Source organism: Vitis riparia, chromosome 19, assembly GCF_004353265.1.
Source record: "Vitis riparia cultivar Riparia Gloire de Montpellier isolate 1030 chromosome 19, EGFV_Vit.rip_1.0, whole genome shotgun sequence".
In the NCBI taxonomy this organism is placed as follows: Eukaryota; Viridiplantae; Streptophyta; class Magnoliopsida; order Vitales; family Vitaceae; genus Vitis; species Vitis riparia.
This window is the reverse complement of record NC_048449.1, coordinates 2,620,381-2,631,812: the sequence shown is the minus strand read 5'-3', so window position 1 is coordinate 2,631,812 and position 11,432 is coordinate 2,620,381. Positions and strand designations below refer to the sequence as shown.

Sequence of the window (11,432 nt, the reverse complement as noted above, 5' to 3'; positions counted from 1 at the left end):
TAGTATAACTCTTTTCATGCATGTATATTATAATATTGATTATGAGATTAGATTAATTTTCACTGCATGAAGAATTGATCTGAGCAAGTTGATGAAAGTCATTTAAGGATATGGAAAATGAGTAGGTGTAGAAAAAGATATAAATCAATAAAATAAATTTAATCCAGCCAAAATCAATCAAATTGATTTGGTTTTCAACAACAGAACAAATTTGGTTTGACTTTGAGAATTTTAAATTTTGATTTTATCACTTGTTGATTTACTGGTCTCTAATTGATAAAAACTAAATCAAATTAATATTTTAACACTCCCATTTTTTTTGTGATTTATAATTCTTCAATGTTTGATAATTTTTTTTATACTATACAAATGGAGATGAAGATACTTTTGAACAAACTAATTTAACAAACTAATTTTCATTGCATGAAGAAATGATTTGGGCAAGTTGATGAAAGTGATTTAGAGATATGGAAAATGAGGAGAGGAAAAGATTTTTATCAAATGATATTAACTTTATGTTATGTTTGATTATCAGGAAGTACAAATGAAAGAAAACCTATTAAAGAAAATGATTTTTTTTCCATGTTTGATTATATTATGAAAAATATCAAAGAAAATAAAATATAAATTAAAATTAGTTATAAATTTATTTATTTTTAAATTATTTAATCCTTATTTTAAAGAAATAAAATAAATTAAATGAATTTGAAGTAGTTAATATTTTAAATTTATTTTTAAGTTTGTTTCACTTTTTCTTTTCTTCTTTTCTTTCTCTTTATTTTTTAATTTTCTCTCATATTTTCCTTCAAATTTTCCAACAACCAAACATAATCTTAAAAGTAACGGAGAATATCTTTGTACTAATCACTTATCACTTCTCATACGACCACCTATTTGATATATATTTCATAAATCATGCAAATATAAAGCAACCAGCCCATTGACTTGAGCAAGGGTGCAAGTAAAAGAAAAAATAATAATAATCTAATCCAACCAAAATCAATCAAATTAACTTGAGTTTCAACAACTATACAAAATGTGGATTAGGTTTAAGAATTTTAAAATTTGATTTTATTGATTTGGTTTTTGATTTCCTTATCTCTAATGAAGAAAAGCTAAATGAGACCAATATTTAAAGACTTCTACCTTTTGTAATTTATAATTGTTCAATAATTAATAAGTTTATATATATATATTTATGGCCATATACATTTTTATATATTTTATTAAAGTCAATCATTATTATTACATTACGTTCAAATTATTTTTTAAATATATTTTATTATATTTTGAGTTAAAAATATTAAATATATTTTAAATTTTAAATCCACATTGATTTTGATTACTTTTAAAAAATAGAATAAACCAAACTATTAAATTGACTTGCATCCAACCTATATTAATTTATTTGTTTATACGTATGCTTGCATCATACACTTGTATCCTTGTATTATAACTTCAAATCTGGATTATTCAAGATTTATGCCATCAAATGAGAGTAGAAACAAGTGGATGGAAGTAAAATCATACAAATAAATAGCACTATGATAATTAAATATATATATATATATATATATATATATATATATAGGACTTAAAAAATATATATTTGGGTGTTCTTTTCAATGCCTACCCAAAATAAAAACATTTTCTTCGCTGTTTGTTCAAACCCCAAGCACCACATGGAAACACAAAACAAGAAGATGGAAATGCGTTATTTATTTGATTTTTGGCCCTTTCTCTCACATGACATGGAATGACAACATCATTCACTATTTTCAATAATGGAAGTGCAGCTACGGTGTCTACCAGTAGATGACTTAACAAACGAGAACTAATTATCTTTCATGCTAAGAGAAGAGATCATTCTTTCCCGTGAACCAAACAACACAATTCTTTCAACCCCATGATGGCATATATATAAGTTGCAACCGAAATCTTCAACCATAAACCAACCAAGAAGAAGGAAAATGGCCATGGCCAGGAGCACAAAATTGCATATAGCCATGTACCCATGGTTTGCTTTTGGTCATCTGACTCCTTACCTCCATCTCTCCAACGAGCTTGCTGAGAGGGGCCACAAGATCACCTTCATTTTGCCCAAAAAGGTTCAATCCCAGTTGCAGCATCTGAATCTTCATCCTACTCTCATCACTTTTCATCCCCTCACCATCCCACATGTTGATGGCCTCCCTCCCGGCGCTGAAACTGCTTCCGATGTGCCCTTCTTCATGCATCACCTTCTCGTCACCGCCATGGACCGCACCGCTGACCAAGTTGAGGCAGCCCTACGTGCCTTGAAGCCAGACTTTTTGCTCTTTGATTTTCCTTACTGGGCTCCCGCTTTGGCTTCCAAACTAGGCATCAAGTCCATATACTACAGTGCAGTTTGTGCAGCAGCCCTTGCCCGCCACCCTGTCCCGGGTGGACAAGTTGGCAAAGACAGGCCAATTACAGCTGGGCCACCCCCTGGTTACCCCTCCTCAACTGTGGTGCTCCGCCCCATGAAGCTTGGATGGTGAAATTCCTGTATGCACCATTTGGGGAAGGAGTCAACTTGTATCAACGCCTCACCACCGGCATGAAATGCTGTGATGCCATCTCTATAAGAACATGTCATGAAATCGAAGGGGCCTTCTGTGACTACCTTGCAAGCCAGTATGGAAAACCAGTGCTCCTAACAGGCCCCGTATTGCCCAAACCTTTACCCACGCCATCAGAGGACCGGTGGGCGCAGTGGCTGAGTGGGTTTAAGCCTGGTTCAGTAATATTCTGTGCATTTGGAAGCCAAAATTTCCCGGAAAAGGACCAGTTCCAAGAACTACTCCTGGGATTAGAGCTAACAGGCCTGCCATTCCTAGTAGCTCTAAAACCACCGACAGGAGCTGCCACCATTGAAGAGGCCTTACCGGAGGGGTTCCAAGAGAGGGTCGGAGGGAGAGGAGTGGTTCATGGAGGGTGGGTGCCGCAGCCCTCAATACTGAGCCACCCATCAGTGGGGTGTTTTGTGAGCCACTGTGGCTTTGGATCAATGTGGGAGTCCCTGACCAGTGAACCCCAAATAGTGCTGGTACCGGAACTCCCTGACCAAATATTGAACACTAGGCAATTGGCGGAAGTGCTAAAAGTTGCAGTGGAGATTGAGAAGGAAGAAAATGGGTGGTTTTCAAAGAAGAGCTTGTGCAGAGCCATCAGATCAGTGATGGATGAAGAGAGTGAGGTGGGTGGTTTAGTGAGGAAGAATCATGCTAAGTGGAAGAAGACCTTGACAGGCCAGGGCTTTATGAGCAATTACATCGATAATTTTGTCCAGCAACTGCAACAACTTTTGGATAAAGAATGATCAATCGCCGGAGATCTTTCTTGATTTAAAAGAAATATTGTTGCAGAAAAGTATGTTTCTGAAGTAGAAATGTAGCAATGAAGAAAATATTTCTCCTTTGATTTTCTCACTCCCCAACTAATAAGGAGAGTAGTTTCATGTTTTGAAAATATTCAATTTAGTATTACCTTTTTTGCTTCCATCCTCTTTTTCTTTTTCTTTTTCTTTTTTTAAATCTTATTTGGATAATAGATTTGAGATACGGTAATTAAATATATATGGTTGAAAAATGCATCAAATTCATTATTTTATTCAAAATATAATTTTAGAATAATATTTTTGATAGAAAATATGGCATGATAGATTTTCTATATTGTTGTTTTTTGAAATTAAATTATAAAATAAAAAATTTTAAATATCTTTATAAATATTTTTAGTTATAAAAGGTAAAACAAAGGTGTAAAATGAAAATCCTTCATACATCCCTCATTTATAAGGAATAAATAAAAGACACCTTATGCAACAAAAAACAAAAATTATTTTGAGGTTTGTGATACATCAACGTGTAGACATTAGTAAGAAAGAAATTTGTGATTGAACAAAGATACGAGCATCTCATCATCTCTCCCTTATTTTATATCAAAAAATATTTAAACATTAACAATAACTCTTTCTTTCTAAATAATCAATTATTAAAATTAAAAAAAAGATATGTCAAACTTGTTAATTTAAAATTGTGTTATATCATATTAAATAAAAGAGTTTGTTTAACACTATAAGACTTCAATTTACTCCTACAATCTTATAGGACACGATAAAACCATTGTATCTACATAAAGGAAAAGAAAGTGATTACTATGATAAATATATATATATATTATAAGATTGATGGTTTCAACGGATTAATTTTGGGTGAATGAAGAAATGATTTGGGCAAATTGATGAAAGTGATTTAGGAATATGGAAAATGCAAGTAGGTGAGGAAAAGATTTCTTTCAAGTGGTATTAACTTTAAATAATCTAATGAAACCTGAAGTGATTGCAAAAGACAATAGAGAGTATCTTTTTATTGATTACAAGATAGGTAATATGATATAAAATATCATGTCACTTCTCCCAATACCTATTTGATATATATTTTATAAATCATGTGACAATAAATATATATATATATAACAAAATATAAAGTAGCCAGCTCAACGATAGGTGCAAGAAAAAATAATAAATAAATAAATAAATAAATCACATCCATCCAAAATCAATTAAATAGATTTGATTTTTCAAAGAATATAGAAAGGTAGATTAGGTTTTAAAAATATTATAAATTTGCTTTCTGGTCTACTAGTCTCCAAATGATAAAAGCTAAATCAAATATTTTAAGACTCCTATCTTTTATGATTTATAATTGTTCAGTGTTTGATAAATTTTTTTTAATATTTATGATCATATACATTTTCATATTCTTTATTGAAGTAATTTATTATTGTTATACTATGATTAAATTATTTTTTAAATGCATTTCTTATATTTTGAGTTAGAATTTTAGATTTTAAACTCAAGTTGATTTTAATTATTTTTAAAAATAATGTCATCAGTCATTTGAACTAAATTAACTTAAATTGATTGTAAACAAACCTGATCTGATTTGGTTTTTCATCATCATTGAAATATGTCAATTCAATTTTAATTCAAGAAATAAACTTTATATATCAGTTCCATTATTTTTTTTCTCTAAAAATTGATTGAATCACATCTTTTTTATACTAAGAAATTTGAAAACAATTTTATTTTATTTAATATAAATAGAAATTGAATAGAAATAGTGAATAAATTTCATAAAGTCATAGCATTCAAATATTGTAAAATGTAGGGCACAATATTCTCAACCACCACTAAAAACTTAAGCTCTTCAGCCAATAGCCTAGCTCTGAACATTAGGTCAGAAAGCTCTGGTACCAGCACTATCTGGGGGTCACTCATCAAGGACTCCCAGTGGCTCAGGATTGAGGGCTGCGGCACCCACCCTCCTTGAATCACTCCTCTCCCTCCAACCCTCCCCTCCGGCAAGGCCTCTTCAATGGTTGCAGCTCCTAATGGTGGTTTTAGGGCTGCTAGGAAGGACAGGCCCGTTAGCTCAAACCCCAGGAGTAGTTCTTGGAACTGGTCCTTTTCGGGGAAATTATGGCTTCCAAGTGCACAGGATATTACTGAACCAGGCTTGAACCCGCCTAGCCACTGCGCCCACCGTTCCTCCAACTCCATCGGTGAAGGTTCAGGCTAAAGGGTACTGCGATTTCTTGACATGTTCTTACAGAGATTATCTTATCTCTTGTTCACTTGACAGGTAATGTAATTTAAAATATCTGATCCAACCAATTTGATATATATTTCGTAAATCATGCAAATATAAAGCAACCAGCCCATTGACTTGAGCAAGGGTGCAAGTAAATAATAATAATAATAAAATAAAATCAATAAAATTAATCCAATCCAATCCAACCAAAATCAATCAAATTGACTTAAGCTTCAACAACCATACAAAGTGGATTAGGTTTGAGAATTTTAAATTTTGATTTTTGGTTTTTGGTTTACTTATCTCTAATGGATAAAAGCTAAATCAAATCAATATTTAAAGAATTCTATCTTTTGTAATTTATAATTTTTCAATGATTAATAAGTTTTTTTATATTTATGGTCATATACATTTTTATATATTTTATTAAAGTCATTCATTATGTTCAAATTATTTTTTAAATGTATTTATTATATTTTGAGTTAGAAATATTAAATATAATTTAAATTTTAAATCTAGGTTGATTTTGATTACTTTTAAAAATAAAATAAGCCTAACGATTAAATTAACCCAATTGATCATTTGATAAATAAGTTATTTTTAAGAACAAATTTGAGATATTTTCCATTGTTTTTTGTAGGGTGTTCTAATTAATTGAAAATATATAAAATAGTTTGAAAACTTTTATATTATACATAAATGTACAACACATTTCTAGAGGATAAGCATAAGAAACTACTTATCATATTTGAGTTCTTAAATAAAGTTTCGTTCTTGAAAACAATTGATAACTCTTCTTAAGAACCATTTTCAAATAATTGTATCTTTAAAATATTTTTCAAAAACATTTTCAAATGTATCAATGATCTTCTAATTTTCCACAAAATATAATCAAAGAGTTTGTTTTTCCAAAATCTTATTCAAATTTTCAAATATCTCTCTTACCCTTTGACTCAAAATTTCATTATTATAATGACTTTTTACATTAAGGGTTCTTATCCCGTCAATACCTATTATAACATATTATGTATATAATTTGGTTTCGCGACTTTATACCCGACTTACATCTCATAATTCATTTATTTATACTCTAATATCATATGTTTGTATCCTTATATAATAACCTATAATTTGTTTGTCTATACTCTCATATCATATACTTGTATCCTTGTATGATAACTTCAGGTCGGGATTATTGAATAATATGATAAGATTTATGCCATCAAATGAGAGTACAATTTGATGGCCTAAATTTGTCCAGCCCATGAGTCTATGTATTAGACTATTTTATATTTGGGTATTCCTTAAGCCCAAATGTAAATAGCATTAGGACTTTGGTATAATCGTATAAGGGAATGAGGGGTGATTTAGGAAATGAAAGAAAATTAAGGTTGTTTTGTGGGGGGAGATTGTTGGACTAAGTTTGCCTGGCCATGAGCCCATGTTTTAGACTATTTTGTATTTGGGTATTCCTTAAACCCAAATATAAATAGCATTAGGGCTTTTATATGAAGGAAGAAGGGATGATTGAGAAAATGAAAGAAAATTAGGGTTGTTTTCGAAGCACTGTTTTAGAGCTCAAGGGTGAAGTCACAAGTTCTTTCATCAATCTTTTGGGAAAGTCTCTATGATATGATTTCTTCCTAATATCTTTCTGTTCATTGTTTTTGGGGGCAATAGATTCTCACCTCAAGCAGGAAATTTATTTATATAACTTTTCCAAGTAGAGAAACTAGTGAAGACTTGATTATTTGTATCCCTATTTTATTGAAATGGAAGAAATTTTGTCGGTGATATTTTACCTCAATTTGGAAGGTTTTTCCACGTTATATTTGATGTCCCTTTTTGGTTGAATGTTCTTGAATTATTATTGTTCATTTTTTAAAATTGTTATTATTAGTAAGAGGTTTTTATCATCGTGGAAGAATATTTTAACTTAGTACTCTAAAACTCCCCCATTAACTTCTCAACACAAACAACTAATGAAAGTACAATCATACAAATAAAGCACTATGATAATAAAAAAAAAAAAAATTAATACACTTCAAGCACCATAGGGAAACACAAAACGTCCCTTTTTCTCACATGACATGGAATCACAACATCATTCAGTGTTTTCAATAATGGAAGCGCAGCTACCAGTCTACTACTAGATGAATTCACAAATGAGAACTACCATTCTTTTATTTTTGTAGCACTTATGGCACAAAATTAAGCATCTATTATGCACATTAAAAGCTAAAAATAACAAAAAGATATTCTCAATTAATTATCTTAATTACCTACTAAGAGAAGAGATCATTATTTCCCGTGAACCAAACAACAACACAATTCTTTCAACCCCATGACTGCATATATATAATACGCACATATATGAACATTGCACACCCTGAATGAAGCAACGCTTTTAGAACTCCCATAAAACACCCCATGTGATTCATGTGTTTCATGTGCTCCCCGTTATTGGATGTCATCTACTTATCTCTACCCTCCTGATCAGGAAGGGGAAATGAGTACCTCTTTATAAGTTGCAACCAAAATCTTTAAACATAAACAACCAAGAAGGAAAATGGCCATGGCCAGGAACACAAAATTTCATATAGCCATGTACCCATGGTTTGCTTTTCGTCATCTGACTCTTTATCTCCATCTCTCCAACGAGCTTGCTGAGAGGGACCACAAGATCACCTTCATTTTGCCCGAAAAGACCCAATCCCAGCTACAGTACCTGAATCTTCATCCTACTCTCATCATTTTCCACTCTCTCACCATCCCCCATGTTGATGGTTTTCATCCCGGAGCTGAAACTGCTTCCGACATGCCTTTTTCTCTCATCACCTTCTCGCCACCGCCATGGACCACACCATTGACCAAGTTGAAGCAGTCTTACGTGCCTTGAAGCCAGACTTTTTGTTCTTTGATTTTCCCTATTGGGCTCCGACTTTTGCTTTCAAGCTAGGCATCAAGTCCATATACTACAACACAATTTATGCATCGATCATTGCCCACCACCTTCCCTCAGGTCAACAAGTTAGCAAAGACAGCACTCTTGACTACAGATGAGTCATCGCTTGATTACCCCTCCTCAATGGTGGTGTTCCGCTCCCATGAGGCTTGGATGGTGTAATTCCTGTTTGCACCATTTAGGGAAGGCATCAACTTGTACCAACGCCTCACCATTGGCCTGAAAGACTACGATGCCGTCTTTATAAGAACATGTTTAGAAATCGAAAGGCCCTTCTATGACTACATTGTAAGCCAATATGGAAAACCAGTACTCTTAACAGGCCTCATATTGCCCAAAATGTGGGAAGCTTTCCTCCATGTGGCCTTCCCAAACTCAAGACCCTTTGGCTATCCAAGGCAAGTAGATAACCCATCTAGGATCAATCCATTTGGACCAAGATAAACTCCATCTAGTGCAAGAAGTTAGAAATTTCTTTCTTCCACGATGTCAAATGAAACAGACATGCCAAGCCGATTAGGACTTTCAGATAAGCAAACCAACCCAACCGAAGTTCTCAAACATTGAACAAATGATTAATCATACTTGATGCCTAAGCGACAAACTAGATGACATTTACACCCAAAAATTAATGTCAATTAGTCGTTAAACACAATTAGCAACATTAACAAATGTAACTGCACATTCAACTATATGGTCTAAGATTCTTGCACGACAACTAACAAATAACACCAATCAGCAACCCTTGCTTGGTATGATTACCCAATCCGTACTGAAATGATGGCATTGATTGTCTTAATAAGGCTCATTATCCGCCTTGATGACAATCATCACTGCAAAAATGGCATGAATGCACAATGGTGTCATTTGCTCTATAAAAACCCCTTAAAAAACATGAAAAAGGTATGCACGTACATAGCCATTAAAAAAATGTTGGATTCATCCTTGTTGATTTATGACTTAAGCTTTGGAGGGGCATGCCTGGACCACCTGTCCGGACACCTTTTTGTGCAAAGGAAAAAGTCCATCTAACTCTAGTGAAGTTAGACGGACCTGTATCCAGTTGGCACAGTACCAACAATGCCCTCCTTATGGTGATGCTTGTCATCAAGAAGGCTAATAAGCCTTATTGAGACAGTCAACACCATCATTTCAACGCGCGCTGGCAATCATACCAAGCAAGGGTTGTTCTTTGATGCCATTTGTTGGTTGTCATGGAAGAATCTCGAGCTATATAGTTGGTTGTGCATTTATGTTTGTCAACGTCACTAATTGCGTATAACAACTAATTGACATTGATTTTTGTGTGTAAATGTCATCTAGTCTGTCGCTCAGACATCAGGTATGATTAATCATCTGTTCAATGTCTAAGAACTTTGGCTGGGTTGGTTTGCATGTCTGAAATACCTAGCCGGCTTGGTTTGTTTGTTTCATCTATCATTGCGGAAGAAGAAAATCTCTCACTTCTTGCACTAGACGGAGTTTATCTTGGTCTAGACGGATTGATCCCAGACAGGTTATCTGCTTGACTTGGACAGCCAAAGGGTCTTAAGTTTGGGAATGTCACGTGGAGGAAAGCTCCCCATAATGCCCCATAATCCTTCTATCTCTGTTTAGTAGGGTAGCTTACAGGTTGAGGCATGACGAATTATCTATTTTTTCAAGTTTTTGGGCGCCAATGGACTCATTCATTTGGGGCTTTAATGATGGGTCACATCAATCGAGGTTGGCTATTAGGTAACCTGTCTATTTATTTGGCTTTGGAAAGCATTGTCAGACGGCGTGTCCCTTGGGATGCCTAGGTTTTTTATCCTTATAAATAGTAAGGCTTTACATTTTTGGGACACCTTTTGGTTTTCTCATGCTTAGAGTTCTCTTGCCCACGTTGCTCTTTTGTCGTCACTTCGTTTTCCATCGATTGCTCATTTTTTCTTTCACCATCACTGACGACCAGTTTGCCATCAAAGTATCTTTTCTTCACTAAGAAGCGTTTCAGCCTTGACTTCACTAAGTTTTCTATCTCCCGTTCATTTTTCCGTTGTGTTTGTCATTGCTTCTTGGATTGCGTTGTTCTTGTTTGTTTGGAGAGAAAATAGACATATCAATGTTCAGATTCTAGATTTTTTGTTTCTTTGGTCGTTCCTATTGCTTGTTTGGGGGAGGAAATTGGTGTATTGATGTTCAAATCTAAGGCTTTTCTATCTCCCTACTTGCTTTTGTGTCATCATTGTGTTTATGTCGTTGATTCACGTTTTTTTGTTGTCGTCGTGGTAAGGCGATGGACGTTACCTTTCCCCTGTCGTCAGCCAAAAAGCTTGTTATGCAAGTTTCTATAGCCAAATCCATCTAGGCTTGGATTATAGTCCATCTAGGTTTTATCCCTTTTTTATATTGCTGAGGCGACATTGAACGACGGATGGGTCGGGTGATTGGTTCTGATAATTGTGTTGATTCGTGCAGGTTTCTACACAACTTAGATCCACTTAGTCTAATGAAAGGATAAAGAGTTACTTTTACCAACAGAATACCTCAACAAGGTGGACCAAAAAAATACTAAAGTTAAGCGCTTCAGATCGGAGCATCCAATTGGTGTCCTGACCAAGTAGGAATTTTGAGCTCGTTTTCGTATTTCGGACATCATCCCAATTCAACTAACAGACGGCGAGGTTCTATCCTCCATTGATCTTCCGAACAACATGATATATTTTTCTAAGGAGCAATTGTTGTCGAGCTCTATCTCTCCATTCTTTCCCTCTTTAAACAATATTTTTACTTCACTCAAATCCCTCTGGCCTATCTTCATCCAAACATCGTTTGGATACTTAAGGGATGCAGTGTGCTGGACATACTCT

General features: G+C 34.0%; 1 pseudogene; it reads left to right on the top strand.

Annotated features, from left to right (window-relative positions):
* Positions 1-1,887: 1,887 nt before the first annotated feature.
* LOC117908961 lies at positions 1,888-3,509 on the top strand (annotated as a pseudogene).
* The last annotated feature ends 7,923 nt before the right edge of the window (positions 3,510-11,432 follow it).